At 46.4% G+C, this 18,731-nt stretch overlaps 1 protein-coding gene across 12 annotated transcripts in view; it reads left to right on the forward strand.

Moving 5' to 3' along the window:
- The window catches only part of MTSS1 (MTSS I-BAR domain containing 1), a 160,160-nt gene that overhangs the window by 31,538 nt on the left and 109,891 nt on the right, over positions 1-18,731 (forward strand). The window contains exon 1 of one of the 12 annotated variants that reach the window (XM_046019638.1): positions 16,060-16,221. The exons of 10 other annotated variants lie outside the window; for them this stretch is intronic. The gene's annotated coding sequence lies outside the window, so the exon portion shown is untranslated. Of the gene's footprint in view, positions 1-16,059; positions 16,230-18,731 lie in introns of those variants that run through there. One more of the 12 variants, XM_046019646.1, reaches the window with a different exon arrangement.

Here is an 18,731-nt window from a genome sequence, read left to right on the forward strand (position 1 = left end):
ACTGGTATGCAGTTGTTTGAGTTACTTAGAAAGAAAGAGCGAGAGAGAGAAAGGAAGGAAGAAAAGGAAAGGAAAGAAAGAAACGACAAGGGGGGTTGAGGTAGAGGGCCTTCTTGAGCAGAAGCACCTCTTGGGGAATAGTGTTCCTGCACCTGTGAGCGCGTCCTTGCACACTGGGCCCAGCTCCCTATTTCACTGGAAGGCTGGGGTACTGAGCTGATAAAACCCTCCGCCTTAGTCAGCACTGGCCCTTCGCACCACTGCATTGTTTGCTTGTGTCAGCAAGGGCCTTTGAAAAGCATAATGCTGTGTGACTTTCATTTCTGGCTGCCTCTGTATGCCTGTGTAATTACTTTAGAGCTTTGAAAAACCATCTCAGGGCTGTTTAGATAGTGATACACCAAACCCAGAGTGAGGAGTTTAAGACTTTATGAAGAAAGGAAATGGATCCCCAGCCGACTAGATCATTTTTTTTTTTAAGATTTTATTTATTTATTTGACAGAGAGATCACAAGTAGGCAGAGAGGCAGATAGAGAGAGAGGGGGAAGAAGGCTCCCTGCTGAGCAGAGAGCCCGATGTGGGGCTCAATCCCAGGACCCTGAGATCGTGACCTGAGCTGAGGGCTTAACCCACTGAGCCACCCAGGCGCCCCCCGACTAGATCATCTTTAATGTTCAGAAGCCTTTGTACATCACTTTAAAAAAGTAGGCATGGTTTCAGTGTTGGAAATCACAATAGCCAACCTTTACTGAATGATAATGGGGGCTGGGCTGTGTTCTAAGAGCATCACATATGCTGAATCTCTTCTCACAACGTGAAGTTGCATGTTTGTGATCTCCATTTTAGGTGATGAAATCAGGGTTAAGAGAACTTACCTAAACCAAGATTGCATGGCCAGTAAGTGGTAAAAGGAGTCTGGCCCAGAGCCTAGATTTTAACCATAACGTTACAATTCCTTATGTAAGGAGCTCCCTGGATTTAGTATAAGCTTCTGTTTGCTTTTAAAGTTACTTGATCCCGAATGCATTAAAAGAATCTAGGTAGCACCTTGGAGTAACCCAGATTGGGAACTGTGATGCCTGGGTTTGTCTTCTAGTTTTGCAGACTAGGCAGCCCTGAGTAAATTAGGATAGCCAACCTCCCGACCCCCGCCCCTTATCCCAGGGAGTACTAGCCAAGACCCTCTGTAGACGCCTGAAACGGGACTGTCCTGAGCCCTGTACATTCTGTTTTTTCTATATGTATATACCTGTGATCAAGTTTAATTTATAAATTAGGCTCGGAGATTAACAACCAAAAGTAATAATAAAATAGACCAGTCATAAGACTATTCTATGATAAAAATTATGTGAATGCGGCCTTTCTGTCTCTCAGAACATCTTGTGCCATACTTCTCGTGATGATGGGAGATGATGATAAATGCCTACGTGGTGAGCGGAAGTGAGGGGAGTGACGAAGGTGCTGTGACCCAGCGCTGGGCTCCTGTGGAACCGACCTCCTGACGATTTGTCAGAAGGAGGGTCAGCTGATTCCAGACCACAGCTGACTGGGGGTTAAACTGACACAGCAGAAAGGCAAAACTGCGGTAAGGAGGGGTCCATCTAGCTCACTTTTCTGGGCTTTAATCTCCCCACCTCTAAAAGGGGGGTGTTCCCAGGACACAGAGTCCTAGACGATCACAAGGAACCTTTCTCAGCTCGAATATTCTATGATTTGAGAAATCTCATTTGGCCCTATTAAGTCCATAAAATATGAATGAAGATGGACGTCCAAATTCTCTCCCCTAGGTTATCTTTAGACTTTCCAGTTTTTGCCCTGGAAACAAAGGAAATGGAGGAAGCAACGTGAAGCATAGGATAATGGAGAGAGGGAGGGTAAGAAGAGAAAAATCAAGGCCCCTTCAGACCTGCAGTGTGCCCTTGAGGAGGGCTGGTAGCAGCTGGAACGTCGAGAAGGACTGTGTAGGTCATAATCACTCAAGAAGTTGATTTTAAAATACAGATTTCAGGGGCGCCTAGGTGACTCAGTCATTGAAGCCTCCGCCTTCCGCTCAGGTCACGATCCCAGGGTCCTGGGGTTGAGCCCACATGGGGCTCCCTGCTCGGCGGGGAGCCTGCTTCTCCCTCTGCCCCGCCCCCCTGCTCCTGCAGGCTCTCCACTGTGCGAGTGCGCTCTCTCTCTCTCTCTCTCTCTCTTTTTCTTGCTCTCGCTCACACTGCCCTCTCTTTCAAATAAAAAAGAAAATCTTTAAAAAAATATATAGATTTCAGGGCCCTGCCTGGGAATCTCAGATTTTTTTAAGTTCCTTGGGAGAGATTTCTCCGACCAGTGAGGTTTGAGCCTCTTGCCATACGCCACCTGTCCAGCGATATCTCTGCCAGCGGCTGGCACTTCCACCCACAGAGAGACTCTCCTGGCTCCCTGAAACCCTTAAATCCTTTGATCCCCATCTGTTCGCTCGTGGGTACCTTCCAGACCCGGAATGTCCTTCTCCTTCCACCCCCTGTCCGCCTCCTTTAGATGCTTGAGGATTTGCTGCTTGTTTCCCCAGAGCCAGGTTCGCAGTCATGTCGTGGATGATGCCAATGATCACCAAAGCAGGCGGAGACTTCAGGCCTCGGGGCCTCCGCGGCACGGTGCAAGCATGTGGCTCACTGTGTCATCCCCGGCTCCATACTAGGATGCAGGCCCCTCCAGGACAGGCCTCTCTGAGGAGCCTGGGCACCTAGATGCTCAGTGGCTCTCTGGCATTTGGCAAAGTGCAGACAGTGTTTGATGAATGAATGACTGAACGCGTACAGCAGTGAGCACGGTCGCATGGCCCTCGGTGGATCTGGGTGAAGAAGGCTGTTAACCCCGGGGGGTGGGAAGCTGGTGCGATGGGATCTTGGTCAGGTTCCACATGGTGGTTCAGAATTCACATTTGGACGGACCCCCCCAACCCTCTGCCCCGAGTTGTGGAGTGTGTGACTTCATATTTCTTATAGCTGGAGAGGGCCCAGCAATTTCATGATGCAGTCACAGGAAGGGGCAGGTGTGGGAGTGGCTGAACCCAGGGAAGAGAGGAAACCTTCCCTTCTCGGGGAAGAGATGCTGGGAAGCTGTCGGAAGAGGCAGCTTAACCGGTTTTGTTTGCCCCTGAGTTTTAGTTTAACTAGGTGGATTGAGATTTCACCGGTCCTTAACTTCTGACTTGACTTTGGTGTTCAAGTCAGACTGTTTCATGTAATCAGAGCCTTGTGATTTCTACCTAGGAAGCTCCTCAGCCACAAACTGGGGGGATAAATTAATTATTTTAAAAAATCATAAATAAGGCCCTTCTCACAGGCCTGGAACTGAATATTCTTTGACTATGACGTGGAAGGAATGTCGACAAATTCATTCACCGATTCAAAATAAAAAGGTCTCAAACTGCAGCCTGTTCATCTGTAGATACAGTGGTAGATTATGTGAATGGTTATTTTTGGTTATTGTCTTTGGGAGTTTATTGCCTTTAGGAAAAGAGAGAATTTAGAAGTCTTTGGGAAACAAGCTCAGTTGTGATTTTTTTTTAAGAGCTTAGCTTGTTTGGAAAACTTCAAGGATCATGTATTTCATTTTTCTGGTGATCTTATTCTGAGGATTTACCAGATAATAGGAGAAAATGGAGTCTAGCAGAAAGCATCTTCTGGAGCCTGGAGAAGGAGCTTTATGGAAACCTGGCAGGGGTGAATTTTTGCTTGGAGACTATATATAACCGTCATAGGGGCACCTGAGCTCTGATTTCCCAGAGCCTGGCACATCTTAGGTGCCCAGGAAACAGTTCCTGATGTATTAAAAATTTTTTTCCTAAAGTGAAACCCTTCATAGCTTTTGGGGTGGATGGACCAGCAGCTGTATTTTCTCATATTTTTAAACATGAGCCTAGGTATGCTGGATCGAAGATGACCTAGAAACTCTCCACTGCTTTTCATTTGCGGGGTTTTGAACTTGCCTTCTTGATTTCGATTCTGGTGAATTGTGCTGAGGAAGCTCTAAGCTAACTGTGCCCCACTGTTAGTTACGTTTTGAAGAGTCTCGCTGGTTTGTTGTTGGCGGGTGTGGGGAGTAAGAACAGAGCTATGCAGAATAAGAACATTTGTATTTGTTTCAAGTAGGAAATTGACCAGGCAAAGACAAAGTCACCTTTTTTTTCTGGCATTTCTTTTTTGTTTGTTTTCCCTCTAATTGCAGGCCCAGTGCCAGGACTTGACAGGTGCCGTGTATGCCTGCTGCGGCGTCCTGGCCCTGTGGATCTTTCAGTCTGGGCCAGGCCATTCTGTGAAATTCTGGAAATGGTCTGTGGTTTCCCTGCCCAATATGGTAGTTATTCGCTGCATGTGGTTTTTGAGCACTTGAAATGGGGCTAGCGTAACTGAGGAGATGAATTCCCAATTTTTTTACATTTTAATTAATTTTAATTACATGTAACTTACAACTTTGCTGAGGGCTGTTTGGGCCACAATCTGGAATAGTAGCTTCGGGAATTTCCATCAGCTTCTTAAGCCACTCCATGCTGAAATGTGTACTACGTGTCTAGAAGTACGTATCCTTCGATTTCTGTATTTTAATACCTGTCATAGTCTCAATTGTACATGAAGTCCAAATAAAAAGAAGTTGTAAGTTGTTGCTTTTTATCATAATATTTACCCTAGCTAAAAAGTGTGTGCCTATTATTTAAATCGCTTCAGGATATAAATTCTCCATCTCCTAGAAAGATTTTGGAGTTGTCTTTGACCTACAAAGGGGTGACATAAAAAATATAATGTCTTTTTAAGTGGATTCATGGATGCATATCCTGCTTGTGGGTTTCACTTTTTGATGCTTTTCCACTCTGATACACCTTGAGTCATTTTAACCCATTACCACAATACATTTAATCCTACACATTCTGCTTGGGATCAAACAGCTTTAAAAAAATTGCCCCTATGGGGGAAAGGGTGATGCACAGTCATTTAAACATCTGACTCTTGATTTCAGGTCAGGTCATGATCTCAGTGTCCTGGGATCCAGCCCTGTGTAAGACTCTGTGTTCAGTGGGGTGTCTGCTTAAGGAGTCTCTCCTTCTCTCCCTTTTCTCATTCATGCTCTCTCTTTCTCAGATACATAAAGAAATCCTTAAAAAAAAAAAAAAAGAAAAGAAAAAAAGACCCAATGAGGGCGCCTGGGTGGCTCAGTCAGTTCAGCGTCCGACTCGATTTTGTTTTTGTTTTTTTTTTTTTAAGATTTTATTTATTTATTTGACAGAGAGAGAGAGAGAGAGAGGGAAGCAGGCTCGCCGCTGAGCAGAGAGCCTGATGCGGGACTCGATCCCAGGAACCTGAGATCATGACCTGAGCCGAAGGCAGCGGCTTAACCCACTGAGCCACCCAGGCACCCCTCGATTTTGGTTTTGGTCATGATCTCAGGGTCCTGGGATTGAGCCCCATATCGGGCCCTGCACTCCAAGGGGAGCCTGAGGATTCTCTCTCTCTCTCCCTCTGCCCCCTCCCTGCTCACGTGCCTGCAATCTTTCTCTCTGTCTCTCAAATAAATCTTTAAAAAAAGTAAAAATAAAAGTGGTCCTTTGAATGTGAAGTTTGTCTTACCATTTAACATTTTTTAAACTTATTATTTTTCTTGTTATGAAATTCAGACTTGGTGTTGAGTCTAGCATAGTAAGGAGGCCTGTGTACTTTAAACTTCTTTTTCTTTTACAAATCACACTGTAGGTAACAACAAGAAATAAAGGAATGATATGTTTATTAAGTATCTTTATTTTACAAATTTAAAAAAAACAAATCTTCCCTCCACCTCCTCATTTTTTGGTTGTAGGAATGCAGAGGTGGGTGCTAATATATGCGATTATTTTGGTGAGCAAATTTGTATATTCCAGGAGATTGGGATCGTGAACGGAGGCATTACCGGTGATACAATGAAATCCCTTCTTTATGATCCCATTGATCTTTTCTTTTTATTACTATTTTTTTATTTTTAAAGATTTTATTTATTTATTTGACAGAGAGATCACAAGTAGGCAGAGAGGCAGGCAGAGACGGGGAAGCAGGCTTCCTGCTGAGCAGAGAGTCTGATGTGGCGCTCGATCCCAAGACCCTGGGATCATGACCTGAGCTGAAAGCAGAGGCTTTAACCAACTGAGCCACCCAGGTGACCTCCACTGATCTTTTCTTATTGTTAAAACTCATGCTTAACCAGCAGTACTGTCCCCCCCCCTTACAAGTAGTGGCCTTTTCTTACTGACGTTTGGTTGGGTAATAGCAGGTGCCAGAGACAAACCACCTTCATGGTGGTTAGCCAGTGCCCGCCTGGGTGCTGTGTGACTTCTCACTGTCTTCCTGAAACGACACTTCCAGTGCTTATTGTACGTTGGGCTGAAAGGCACTAACATGAGTCCCACTTTAATGTAAGCACGTCCTGGCGGTCCGGAGCAGGCTGTCCCCAGAATCCTGAAATCCCGTAACAGGGAGAGCTGGGGGTGTCTGAGCTGCCCGCCGGAGCCTGCCTGTCCTGCAAAGGTGTGTCCTGCTGCTAATCCAAGAGGAGCATCTGTTCGTGATCAGTTCCGTGGCATCACCCGGTTTGGCCCCCCTGTGTTTTTCCAGATGATGCCTGAAGGTGATAGTTGCTATTTTCTGTCCAACCTCAGCCGCCTTAATAAATGCTGGGGAATGACACGGCGGCGACGGCGGCGAGGGTGGCGCTGGGGAGGAAGGTCCAGGCACGGAGAGGATGTGTGTTTTCATGGGTGACCGGGTCGATGTGTGCAGCGTCGTTATTTGTGTCGTTAGCCAGTTTACATAATGAAGGGGTTTGCTCAGCAGTTTCGTCCTTCCCGCTAGCTGGGCTGTCTGCATTATGTACACCAGCCGTGAGGACTCTTCCCCTTCTCCCTCCCTCTTCTCCATCCTAATTCTTTCCCTTTTGCCCTTCATTTTGGCTTAATAACTAATATTCCACCCCATCCTCCTGTTGCACGCAACCGTGGTGGTGTTACTTCGGTGAAATACGGGTTAGTGTTCATGGGAGGATGCAATTATTTTAGTTCCTACAGATGCGGCAAGGTTGTTTTGCTTTGTTTTGTTTGTTCTAAAATGATGTTTTCTTGTGAAAGATCATTTGCCGTCGAGTTGTGAACTTGGTCTGGTCTGCCCACCTCAGAGAAGAATAACTGTTTGGAATGTAAATGTGAACTTGAAGACACTTGAAGTTGTCAAGACTAGTGTCTTTCTTTTTTTTTTTTTTAAAGATTTTATTTATTTATTTGACAGAGAGAGATCATAAGTAGGCAGAGAGGCAGACAGAGAGAGTGAGAGGGAAGCAGGCTCACCGCTGAGCAGAGAGCCCGATGTGGGACTCGATCCCAGGACCCTGAGATCATGACCTGAGCCGAAGGCAGCAGCTTAAACCACTGAGCCACCCAGGCGCCCCGGACTAGTGTCTTTCTACGATGAGCCTATTCTGCCTGATCGCAAGCGCCTCTTCTCCGCTGGCTCTGATAAACCCGCTGCCTAAAAGTTGGGGATACAGGAAATCTCTGAACTCCTGTTATCACCTGAACAACACATGTGCTCAGCTGGAGGGGAAAAAAATAGGATGTTGAGACAAAGCTCTGGGAATACAGACCATTCAAAAGGATATCCTTCTATCACAAAAATCTGGCAGTGAATCCTTCTGATACATTTTAAAGAAATTCGGTTTTTATGTACTACTTTTAGAAACCTATGTGTTCCCTAAATTGAGAATAATCTGGAGTTGTTTGTTTGTTTGTTTTTAACCTAACCTTGTGGCCTTTCATTTTTAAGACGGTACAGGATTTTTCTTATAGACCACCTAGTGTCTGGGGAACCTTTTCATTTTTAGGGGGTGAAGTCGCTTGCCCGAGGCCACTCAGCTTGAAGGGGCTCACGGGGAATTGTCCTGCTAGCACAGCGCATTGTCCCCTGGTTTTCCCCAAAAGCTGCGTGGTAACCCGCTTGTTCACATCGTCCCTTGGTTTAATGCTGAGGAGATTCAAGTAGGAAATAACATGAGCTGTGGAAAAAAAGAAAAAAAAATCTCTTCTGTGCTCTCAGTCAATTATTTGTAAGGATTTTTGTTTGCTTCTTTGTTTCTGCAGGATCTTTGGTCAGCTGTTTCTCAAAAGCCATTTCCCGCTTCATTTCAGTCCTTCATTTTCCTATGGAAGATGCTTTTGTTTTCTTTTAGCTCTGTGTCTATGGAGGGGGCTGCTTTGCTTAAATTTGGAGCAAAAATATATTGTAATATTTGCCATACCTATGCGTGTTTATCTGTAAGAATAACGAGGTATCTTTCGTCTGCCTTGTCTTAGTTTTGCAAATCTATCTCCATCCACATGTGTGTGGACATACACGTGCGCGCACGTACACACGCACACACACACACACAATATGTGTTTTGATTCCCAAACATTTAAGATTGCCACGGGACTCTTATTTCTAGTGAAAGATACTGCTGTGGAAATCTGCAGCGTTTCCTGCTGTGTGTACCAGGGCCCAGGGACCCTGGTTGTCATGGAAACTAATATCCAGCCGCTGGTGGTACTTTCCTTTAGAGCTGCATTTGAGCGCATTTCACAGTTCATACAATGCCGCTGCTTCTCCCTTTAAAATAACCAGGGAAGGGGAAAAAACTGAGTGATTACACATTTAAAAAAATGCTGTTTCTGCAAAGGCAGAAAGAGACCTTAATATGCACCCTTTCCATGTGTCGGTCGTAGAACAGCACAATCACCCAAAGGCAGCCAGAGGTATCTGACAAAATACAGAAGAATTTTGGAGGAGGTGGTGAAAGTGGAACCTTTCCTGCTCGAGCCAGGGGTCTGTAGGCTTCCTTCAGGAATGACCGGCACACCGGGCTGACATGGCCTTTTATCCTGTTGACTCTGGCTGAGTCCATTTGATTTGTCGGAAGGGCTTGAGAGCAGACAAAAGACCTCTAGCTTTCTGCATGTTCTCCACCCCAACCTCCTTCCTGCATTTCCTGACCCCACTGTCTCAGAACCTGCCCAGAGAACTGGATCAGAGAGCCTGCAGAGCTCGCCCGAATGTTTGCCCTGGATTGGCTGGTTGAGCACGTGGCTGCCATCTGTGTTTGTCGAAATGTGGATGTGATGATGAGAGTGAGCCTTCATTTGGATAATACGGATTTAAAAAGCCAAGTGTAAGACGTGTTGCTTGTACGAGAACCAGAAGGACTTATGAGCCACCTGAACACACCCACTGACCTCCCAGTGGTCCGTCAGCCACTGGCCACAGGTGGGCCCAGAGCACATCCGTGCGGGACGGGACAGGTCCCCAGCCCCAGGTTCCCACTGCCGTGAACAGACTCCTGTGGCGTGAGATTGAGGGACAGTAAGATGGTCCCCAGCGTTGTTTAGATGGACGACTAATGACTCTGACCTTTGTTTTTCCAAATGTGTTTGTACGAAGCAAATCCTGGGAGCGGGTGTTCTTCAGAAGTAGTGGGACACCCCAGAGCCTTTGCCTGTCGCAGGTGGTGGGGGTCACAGGCCAGCCATGGCCTTGAGCGTTCACAGAGGGCCCTCCACCCGTTGAAGCGCTCAGCTGGTCCTCCAGCTGCTTTACCGTGAGGTGGTAGCGAGCCTGTTTTGCAAACAAGGGGAACCAGCTTGGTGACTCTCAGTGACGGGGTTAAAGCGTCACATAACTTTGAAGCCACAGAGCTTGCAGTGTGTATCTGCTTTGTGTGACCCTCAGTCCCATGTTCTTTCCACCTGAGAGATCAGTTGTCTCTACAGAACCCTCTCGGGATTGAGACCAGCCTTTCCTCACTGCGGCACTATTGACATGTTGGGCTGGAGAATTCTTGGTTGTGAAGACTGCATTGTGGGACGTCTGGCAGCGTGCCTGGTCTGTCCCCCAATTGTGAAAACTGAAAATGTCTCTAGATGTTGCCCAGCGTCCCCTGGGAGTTAAAATAGTCCCAGTGAGGGGCGCCTGGGTGGCTTAGTGGGTTAAAAAAGAGATGAGAACCTCTGAATTAGACCCTTCAGTCTTGTCATAGGGCGGTTTGGTGGAACCATGGCTGTGCCTTTTCTTGACACAGTTGTGGAGAACTTGGTTCCTTTAAGCTGGGTTTTAAGTTATTTATAACCGTGTTTTGATTTTAGAAGTTTGACACTTCATGCAATGGTTTCATCTGAGCAACGACCACTGTGCCAAGTCGTGGATAAAACTTTGTGAAGAGGCCGCATCTTACCAAAATAGATTGCTCCTTTTCCGCAGAAGGTCATTCTCCAGTGTGGAGATATACATAGTATTTTAAAAGATTCAGTTGACTAAGAACAGTGATGGAGACAGACAGAGGTTTTCATTCCCGCTAGGCTGGCTTCCTTCACGGAGAGGTGGCTTGGCCGAGGCAGAGTCTGGGTTGGGACGCTGGCTCGAGGTCCGTGCTGCCCGGTCACAGCGGGGGGTGGCCTTGGTGGGTCGGTCCGATTGGACACACGTGAGCTTTGTTGTCTGTTGGAGGACAGTGGGGTTGGCCATCCCTGCCTGTCAGGTGATTGTGGAGTCGCTTGATGCTGTGGCTCTGAAAGGGCCCAGCAGCTATGACACAAGGTCGTGTGCTGCTGTGTCACATAATTTCTGGGGATCCTGCCCACGTCAGACCGGGGGTTCCTCGGCTGCTTCTTAGACACCAGTGCTCATGTCTGATTCCGCCATTGTTTGCCTTGTCTCCTCCCCCTCTGTCTCCAACCTCAGCCCATGTCTCTTCATCTCTTTATGTCCCTGATTTTCCTCCGAGAGACTTCTGACATTTTACGATTTCTCTTTCTTCTCTAGGCTCTATTACTACTTTGTTTATTACTATTACAGTTTTTATTTTTGTTTATAAATGAGTATTTACATATTATAAATATTACATGTAATTGTAATACTATATTGCTCCTAGATTTGGGGTATTGTACTGGTAATTCGATGAATTTTTATTTTGTTCCTGTTTTATTTTTTCAAGCTTTATTGAAGTATGATTGACAAATAACTGTATATTTAGGTTGTGGGTTTTTTTTAGGTGTATATCATGATTTCATATACTTGGACATGGTGAAATGATGACCCCAGTTAAGTTAATTAACAAACCCATCATCTAACATGGTTACCATTCTTAAAAAATGAATTTTGAGGTTTTTTAGTTGTCTCTTGCATGCCCCTGGCCTGGGGAATCTCACCTTCCCCACCTTGGCCTTCTCTTGGAATGTTCCTTTCCTTCCCTCACGCAGACCCTGGCTGATCCTCTAAGGTTGCTCTCGGGCGCCTTCTCATCTGGAAAGGCTTTCTTGGTCCTCAGGTGGGTTAGAGGCTGCCCTGCTTTGCTCCAAGCCCAGAACCTGGGTGCCCATCACCATTCCCTTTCCAAGTTCCGAGCTTCTTCAAGGCAAGGATGCCTTCACTGATGACACCAGTGAGCACTCCTCTGGTGTGCCCTGGTTTTTAAATTTTTCTTAATTGAGATGAAGTTCATAGAACATAAAACTGTTGGCAAGCAATAGTTGGGTGGCATTTCCTTATTCACAGTGTCGTACAACTGTCCGTCACCTCTGTCTGGTTCTGAAGTATTTTGATCACCTCAAATTAAACCCGCACCGAGGGTGAGGGAGAAGTTGTGGAGATGGGTGTTGGTGAGGGTTGTACAACAGAGTGACTGTACTGGAACGCCATGGAACTCTACACTTAAAAATGGTTATAATGTCGGGGTGTCTGGGTGGCTCCGTCTGCCTTCGGCTCAGGTCATGATCTCCAGGTTCTGGGATTGAGCCCCACATTGGGCTCAATGTGCCCTGCTCAGCAGAGGGGTCTGCTTCTTCTCCCTCTGCTGCTTCCCCTGCTTGTGTGCTCTGTCTGTCTGTCTCTCTCTCTCTCAAATAAAATCTTTTTTAAAAATGGTGATAATGCACAGGATTCTTAGGTCAGTAAAAAATACTCTGTGTCATACCATACTGATGGCTACAAGACCGTACAACACCAAGGACGCATCCTCATCGAACTGTGCGCTTCGGGTAATAATGATGGACCAGAGTCAATTCATCGGGGATAACACATGTACCATTCTGGTGGGGGATATTGATAACGGGAGGCTGTGCATTTGTAATGATAAGGGCATATATGGGAGATCTATCCCTTTTCCTCCATTTTGCTATGAACCCCAAACAGTCGTAAAACAAAATAAAATCTTAATTAAAGAGATGACTGTGATACTAAATTTTGTGTTAGGTGTATTTTACCACAAAAAACCCAAAACCCCATACACATTAAGCAGATAATCCCTATCTTCCTCTTGTCCACTCCCTCGGCTAGCGTCTGGCAATTATCCTGCCAGTGTTTTGTATTTTTTTCATCGTTGTACCCTTAGCCTCCACCATGGTTGTTGCTGAATAAAACTTTGATTAGTGAACGAAATGAGCTTTCCCTTTAACACTGGTTTGTCTTTGTATATTTCTTCAATAGCCACATAATGAGAAAAGTTATCTTTAAGGAAATTGCTTTGAGTTGTTTCCTTAGTATTTATTTAAGAGTTTTCTGTTTGTCTGCCGATATCTGCGTAGACGTGCCTCTGGAACCAAAGCTACTTTTGTGGTTCATCCGCCCATCTTGGTGATTTTTAGTTGATGTTTTGGGTTAATAATGGTGGTCCTGGCGCTGAACCTGGCAGCGTCCGACTGACACACTCAGAAACAAAGTCTTATTGACTCTTTCAAACCGATGCAGTGATGGTCAAATACCTGCTTTTTCTTAGGATGTTAAAATTTTCAATTACTGTTTCTTTTATGTAGTAGAAAAAAAATGGAGCCATCCTTTCAGAAATTAACATCTTTAAACCAATTTCTTCCTTGAAGTATTTTAGTCTTTTTCTTTATGCTCACTTCTCAAATCTTCTTCTTCCCTGTTGCTCTATAATTTATAAAATTGTATTGCAGTTGGCTTGGGTAGAATTGACTTAAGCATAGTTGAGCCTTTAGATTTTCTTTCTGGCATGGACAAAAGCCTCATTAATTATGAATATGAATTCCTTTTGCAGAATGACAAGATTGAACATTTCCTCATGCCAATATCCCAGCTGTCTCATTCTGATGCTCAACAAAGACTTTTAGAGATTGTCTTTAATGGCTGTGCTAGCAGAGACTTAAAAAAAAAAAAGAAGAAGAAACTATAAAGAATGTAAAATAGCTCACAGTTTTGTTTGTCTAGAAAAAATAATGAAAATTTTCTGTTTTACTCTGAACATTTTCTACTCTTGTGATGCATTTGCGGGCTCAAAGATTTGGCCATGGCCACAAACCAAAGGATCATTTCTTCTCTCTAAAGTGTAGATACGAAATTCCATTTGTTTAGATGACCTGTACTTGGAGCCCCTAGGCTTAGGTCACCCTTTGCCCTCTGACCAGCCGAAGCTCACTCTTGGTTTGGTGACGGAGAGGGCAGTGGCGTTGGTAGTTAGCCAAACCGAGCCCTCACCGTGCTGATTGATGGCCTCCCCACGTTCACAGGGTCGCTGCTGTTACCACCCCTGGAGGGGGTGAACTGGGGCCTCATTCCAGAGCCTCCAGGCTTTGAGCCACCATATTCTCTTACCTCGGTCCTGAGTGTGTCTTTTCAGCCATCGGTTGACCAATCCCAATGCAACAGTTTTTCATCTTCTCACTTGCCGTGTATCCTGTGGTTTTTGCTGCCAGAGGAATTGACCCAGATATGGCAGTTGGTTCTTTGGAGTTGGAACCCTTGGAAGGATTGGTCCATTCCCGGCCTCCAGCTGGGGTTTTCTTGTTTGGAGACGGATCTGTGCTGTTGCATTCCTTCCAGCCTGGTCAAAGAAACCAGCGCTCTTCGGAAATTCCCTAAGTAGAGAGCCTAAGGCTCAGGGACCACATGTGTTTGCGTATGCATGCGTGGGCCAATGTTTCATAACACGTGCTGGAAACCTTTTTTCTGCTCACGGTTCGTTCAGGGGGAGGATGTCTAGTGTCGCCACTCCTCTTCCATTTTTTAATTTAAATTTGTTTATTATTTATTTGCTCACTTTAACCGGAAGCTCTGTAACATGACACATGAGCCAGTCATGCTTAAGTCCCATGAAAATGACATGGGGCCGGATGGTTCAGAGTGCTGTTGCTTCTTTACTTCAGGAAGCCTCAGGGTCGGAACCAAGGTGGTCTGGTGCTGTTGGAGGCTGAGGAAGGAAGGGCGAATGACCGTTTTTAAGTGTTAGAAAAGCAAGACAGAGCAGTCGTCCATTGTTGAAAGCCCATCCATTTTTGTTTTTTTTTTTTTTTTTTTGACAAGAACATGGTTAGGGCTGTACTTTGGCTTCAGAACCCCCTTGTTGTCTTGGACTGGGTTTGGTATGCATTTGGCTTCAAGTGCTGTTTCATGTCGTTGTGTCTGTTCACATGCCGTGTCTGCGCTGTGTTGTCGTCCCTTCCCTGCGATGTTCTCGGTCTCTGGGGTGGGGACTGCTGTCGCAGCTGCCCAGAGCTGTCCCTGTCATCCTCTCCCAGCCGAGGCAGCCAGCCTTCCCTCCTGGCCCTCCCCCCTGCAGCCTGTCCTCCCCCTCCCCGGCTGCTTTGCCACTGATGATAGCTGTGTCACACTCAGGGAGCACCAGCCAGTCAGTAAGTAGGGCGGACCCTGGCTCAAGGGGGGTGCTGGAGGGGGGCACACATGTGGAGGAACCCTGCTCTCACTCAACAGAAGAACGACCCCCCAAATCATGTCAGTGTGAATGGCAAAAGAGCGTATATTTTTCTGGTGTGAATGCTGCCCTGTTGTTAGAGTACAGAAATTGCACAGCGTGCTGGTTAAGAACCTTCAATTTGGATTGAACCCTGGCCTGCGATTTTTTTTTTTTCCGACATGATCTTTTGCAAATGGCTCCAATCTCTGTATACCCAATTTTCTTGTGTGTAAATTAGATGTGATGATAGCACCCGTGTAGGGCTGCAGGGAACTCTGTGTGTGTGTGTGTGTGTGTGTGTGTGTGTGTGTAAGGGCCTAGTGCAGTGCCTGGTTCATAACAGGCTTTACATGTTAGCTATACTTTTTTTTTTTTTTTTTAAGATTTTATTTATTTATTTGACAGACAGAGATCACAAGTAGGCAGAGAGGCAGGCAGAGAGAGAGGGAGGAGGAGGCTGGCTTCCCGCTGAGCAGAGAGCCCGTCGCGGGGCTCGATCCCAGGACCCTGAGATCATGACCTGAGCCGAAGGCAGAGGCTTTAACCCACTGAGCCACCCAGGTGCCCCAGCTATACTTTTTAAAAAGATTTTATTTATTTGAGCGAGAGCAAGAAAGAGAGGGCACAAGCGGGGGAGTGGTGGGGCAGAGGGAGAAGCAGGCTCCCCACTGAGCAGGGAGCCCGATGTGGGGCTCGATCCCAGGACCCTGGGTTCATGACCTGAGCCGAAGGCAGACGCATCAGCGACTGAGCCCCCCAGGTGCCCCTGCGTGTTAGCTCTTCCTGTGAAGAAGGTAAGCTACTGCTTGTCAGTCCGCATGAATGTGTCCGGCAGTGTGCTGCGTGCTTGCTGTAGATTATGTTAATTAATCTTTATACAAAGTGGTTCCGAGAGAGGTGGCATTGATTTAAACAGTGGTCGGGTTCCCTGAAATAATTTGGAATACATTTAGGATGGGTACATTTTCATTGTGGACATGTAAAAAAACTTAACACACACCCCAAAACACACGCACACACTCTCTCTCTCACCTGTGCGTGCACACACCCCCAAACAGCCGAATGCAGCATGAAAGCAGTACCTTTCATGACTGATGTGCGATGCTGGGCGGGAGATTAGTTACTGGAGTTGTCATTTGCCTTTTTTTTTAAAGAATGCCACAGCTTCCTGTGTTGTTCTGGACTTGATAGACACATTTGTGTAAGGTTTCCAAAGTCCAGCTTTTCACTCAGCAGGAAGCTGAGCACAGTAATCCTGCTCTTTGTTTGCAATGCTGAACCTTGGAGTCTACTCCCCGTCGTGGGGGGGGGGGGGGGTCCTTTCTACTCTCTGCTTCGCCACTTAATCCCCAGGTGGCCTTGAAGAGATTATTAACTTGCTTAAATGTGATTAAGGAGCTCCCTCTCCGTGGTCCAAAGAAACCACCACTCTCGCCATGAGGGTCTTGATGGCCTGGTGAAGCCTTCCTCCTGCAGGAATCAATTCTGGGGTAAGGAGGTTAGTGCAGAGCAGTGAGAGTCCTCTGCTGTGCGGGCAGGGGTGGGGGGGCTCCTGGCACCCTCCCCTGCTTTGCTAAGGCGTGTGTACTTCATTCACGCTCTGGAAGCACCATGCCTGGCACCCGTGAACGCTCTTCACTGCATGGAACAGGTGGTTGAGTTTCTGCGTTGAGAGTATGTTGCTGATCAGGGCCTGGGTGTTCTTGAAAGATGAAGATAACAAAGTGTTAAAATAGACTATTACTATAATCTGTTACATGTCGTTCACACAGTAGAAATGCTATATTGGGTTCTGGAACCTGAGTGCTTTCCTTGTGGCATATAAATAAGCTTTGTTTTCTCTACAATTGTCTTCCCTACCTCTACCTTGGAGGAACCCCTCTATTCCCTCCTCTCCTACCCCAACGTGTTCTCCCCTGGGGCTCAACTTCCAGGGGCTTCCTTCTGAACTGCTTTAAGCCGAGAACAGAAGCAACAGCTAGTTGGCCGTGCACCCCTGGGGTTTGGTAGCTGGAGAAGGGAGGGCCTTCTTCTGGTGATGGGTCCCCTCCCTGTCCTGCCGCATGACTCCGGGCCTTACCTGATGCTTCTGATTGGGGATGGAGCTGAGCTGCTCACGATCGTCCTGTATTCCAGTCGTAGGGTCTGAGGCAGTGGTCAAGAAGTTGCCTTTTAAAAATCTCTTCCTGGAGCACCGTCCTGCCTTTTGGACTTTGTGTACTGACAACTGAAACTCCAGTGTGACTCAGTTTCTGTGTTCCCTAGGGCTTAATACATAAATACTGATTGGAAGAACCTGACTTCACTGTTTTTGTGAGCCCTGGATACAAAAAAAGAAGTTCTGGAGTAAATAAGGAAGACCTGAGTTTAGAGAATGTCTTGGCAATTGTTGGAGGCCATTTTGGTCAAAACCCAAACTAGAGTAGATGCGAGGTTCATGACCCTTTTTTGATGGCGGCTGTTGGGGTTAGGCCTGGTCAAGTCCTGTACAGGGTGTTGTATAAATTTTCTCCCATTGAGGAGTTGGGCTGCTTCCTAAACGTTCTCACAGATCTTGTTGGAACGTGTGGGAGGTTTCGAGATTCTCACCGTCTATAAGTCTTGCTCTGATGTTCTCGGACGTTCAGTGGGAAGCGTGAGTCGAGTGGTATTGTGGGTTTCTGCACCACGTCCAGCTCTTGCATTGTGACCAAATGGCAGTTGGTCCCATGGTATGGTCCCTCAACATACACAGAATGCTTTTAGAGGACTGGGGCAGCTTTTGGAAAGGGCTTTTGAAGTAGATCAGGCAAGGATTTGGGCCCAGTAGGGCTAACTGTCCAGAATGGGAAAGAACGCATGTACCTTCCATCCAATTACTCACAGGAAGAAGTGACCATTTCTGTGGAAACTGGAGTTATTTTTGAATCTTCTTTGGTGGACCTTTGGCCAGATGAAAATCTGATCTTTTGAAGCGTAGGGAAACATACAGGACAAGTACACGTCCGTGCAGACATTGACTCCAAAGGCCAGTGGGCCCTTTGTCAGGTAGAATCTCATGTCATGTAAGTTAATCTTCTTGCTTCAGTAAAAACAGAAAGAAGAGATGGAAGGAGGAGGGAGGTGAGGGGACCGAGGGAACACACCACACGCGCAGGTAAGCTTTAGAGGTAAAGAATTTGAGTCTGTTTCTTATCAGGCTCTGCACCAGTTTTATCTAACTAGCATAATGGCTAGGCAGGGCTTGAGTATGGCATCTAAGGGTCGGGGCAGGTCACAGACCTGAGTGAGTGGAGTCAGGCTGCCAACCGGAAAGCCTGTGGCCTCTCTAAAGCAGGCGATGACCCTGTTGTCTCGTTGTCTCTTTGGAATGTGGGCCTAGATCTTTGGAGTTTTAGGAACAGTGCTGTCCAATAGATTGTATTCGACTGTAACGGGATGGTAATAGCCGTTGTATTGATGACAGAAGTGTTCCAGATCTGCATCGTCCAGTAAGGCAGCCACAGGAGGCTCCTGAGCACTTGAAATGTGGCTGGTATGACCAAGGAACCGTATTTTTAATTTTATTTCAGTTGAATTGATTTAAACTGAAATAACCATATGTGGCTCATGGCTACCACACCGGGCAGCACAGTTGTAGAAGAAGCCAGAATGTGGGTATTACGGGCAGTCTTCTGATTGCGTATTACGTGCAGTCTTCTGATTGGATATTACGTGCAGTCTTCTGATTTTTAGGAGTTTCCAGGCTACATTTGGCTCAGCGACTGTCACTTTACAGCATCTACCCAGATGAAAATCAGAGGAGCATTTAGAAAGTCCTGATACTTGGGCTTCGCTCCCGGATGGTCTGATTTAACTCCTCTGGAGTAGGGCTGGGCATCAGGATTTGCTCAAGTGCCTGGGCTGGTTCTAAGTGTGAACAGGGTCAGAAACCACCTCTTAGACCCTGAGCATTGGAGGCTCAGAGCCACTCTAGTGTCCAGTTACTTCCAGTTCCTGTACGTGTTCCGGGAGGATGGTT

Source organism: Meles meles, chromosome 1 (assembly GCF_922984935.1).
Source record: "Meles meles chromosome 1, mMelMel3.1 paternal haplotype, whole genome shotgun sequence".
In the NCBI taxonomy this organism is placed as follows: domain Eukaryota; kingdom Metazoa; phylum Chordata; class Mammalia; order Carnivora; family Mustelidae; genus Meles; species Meles meles.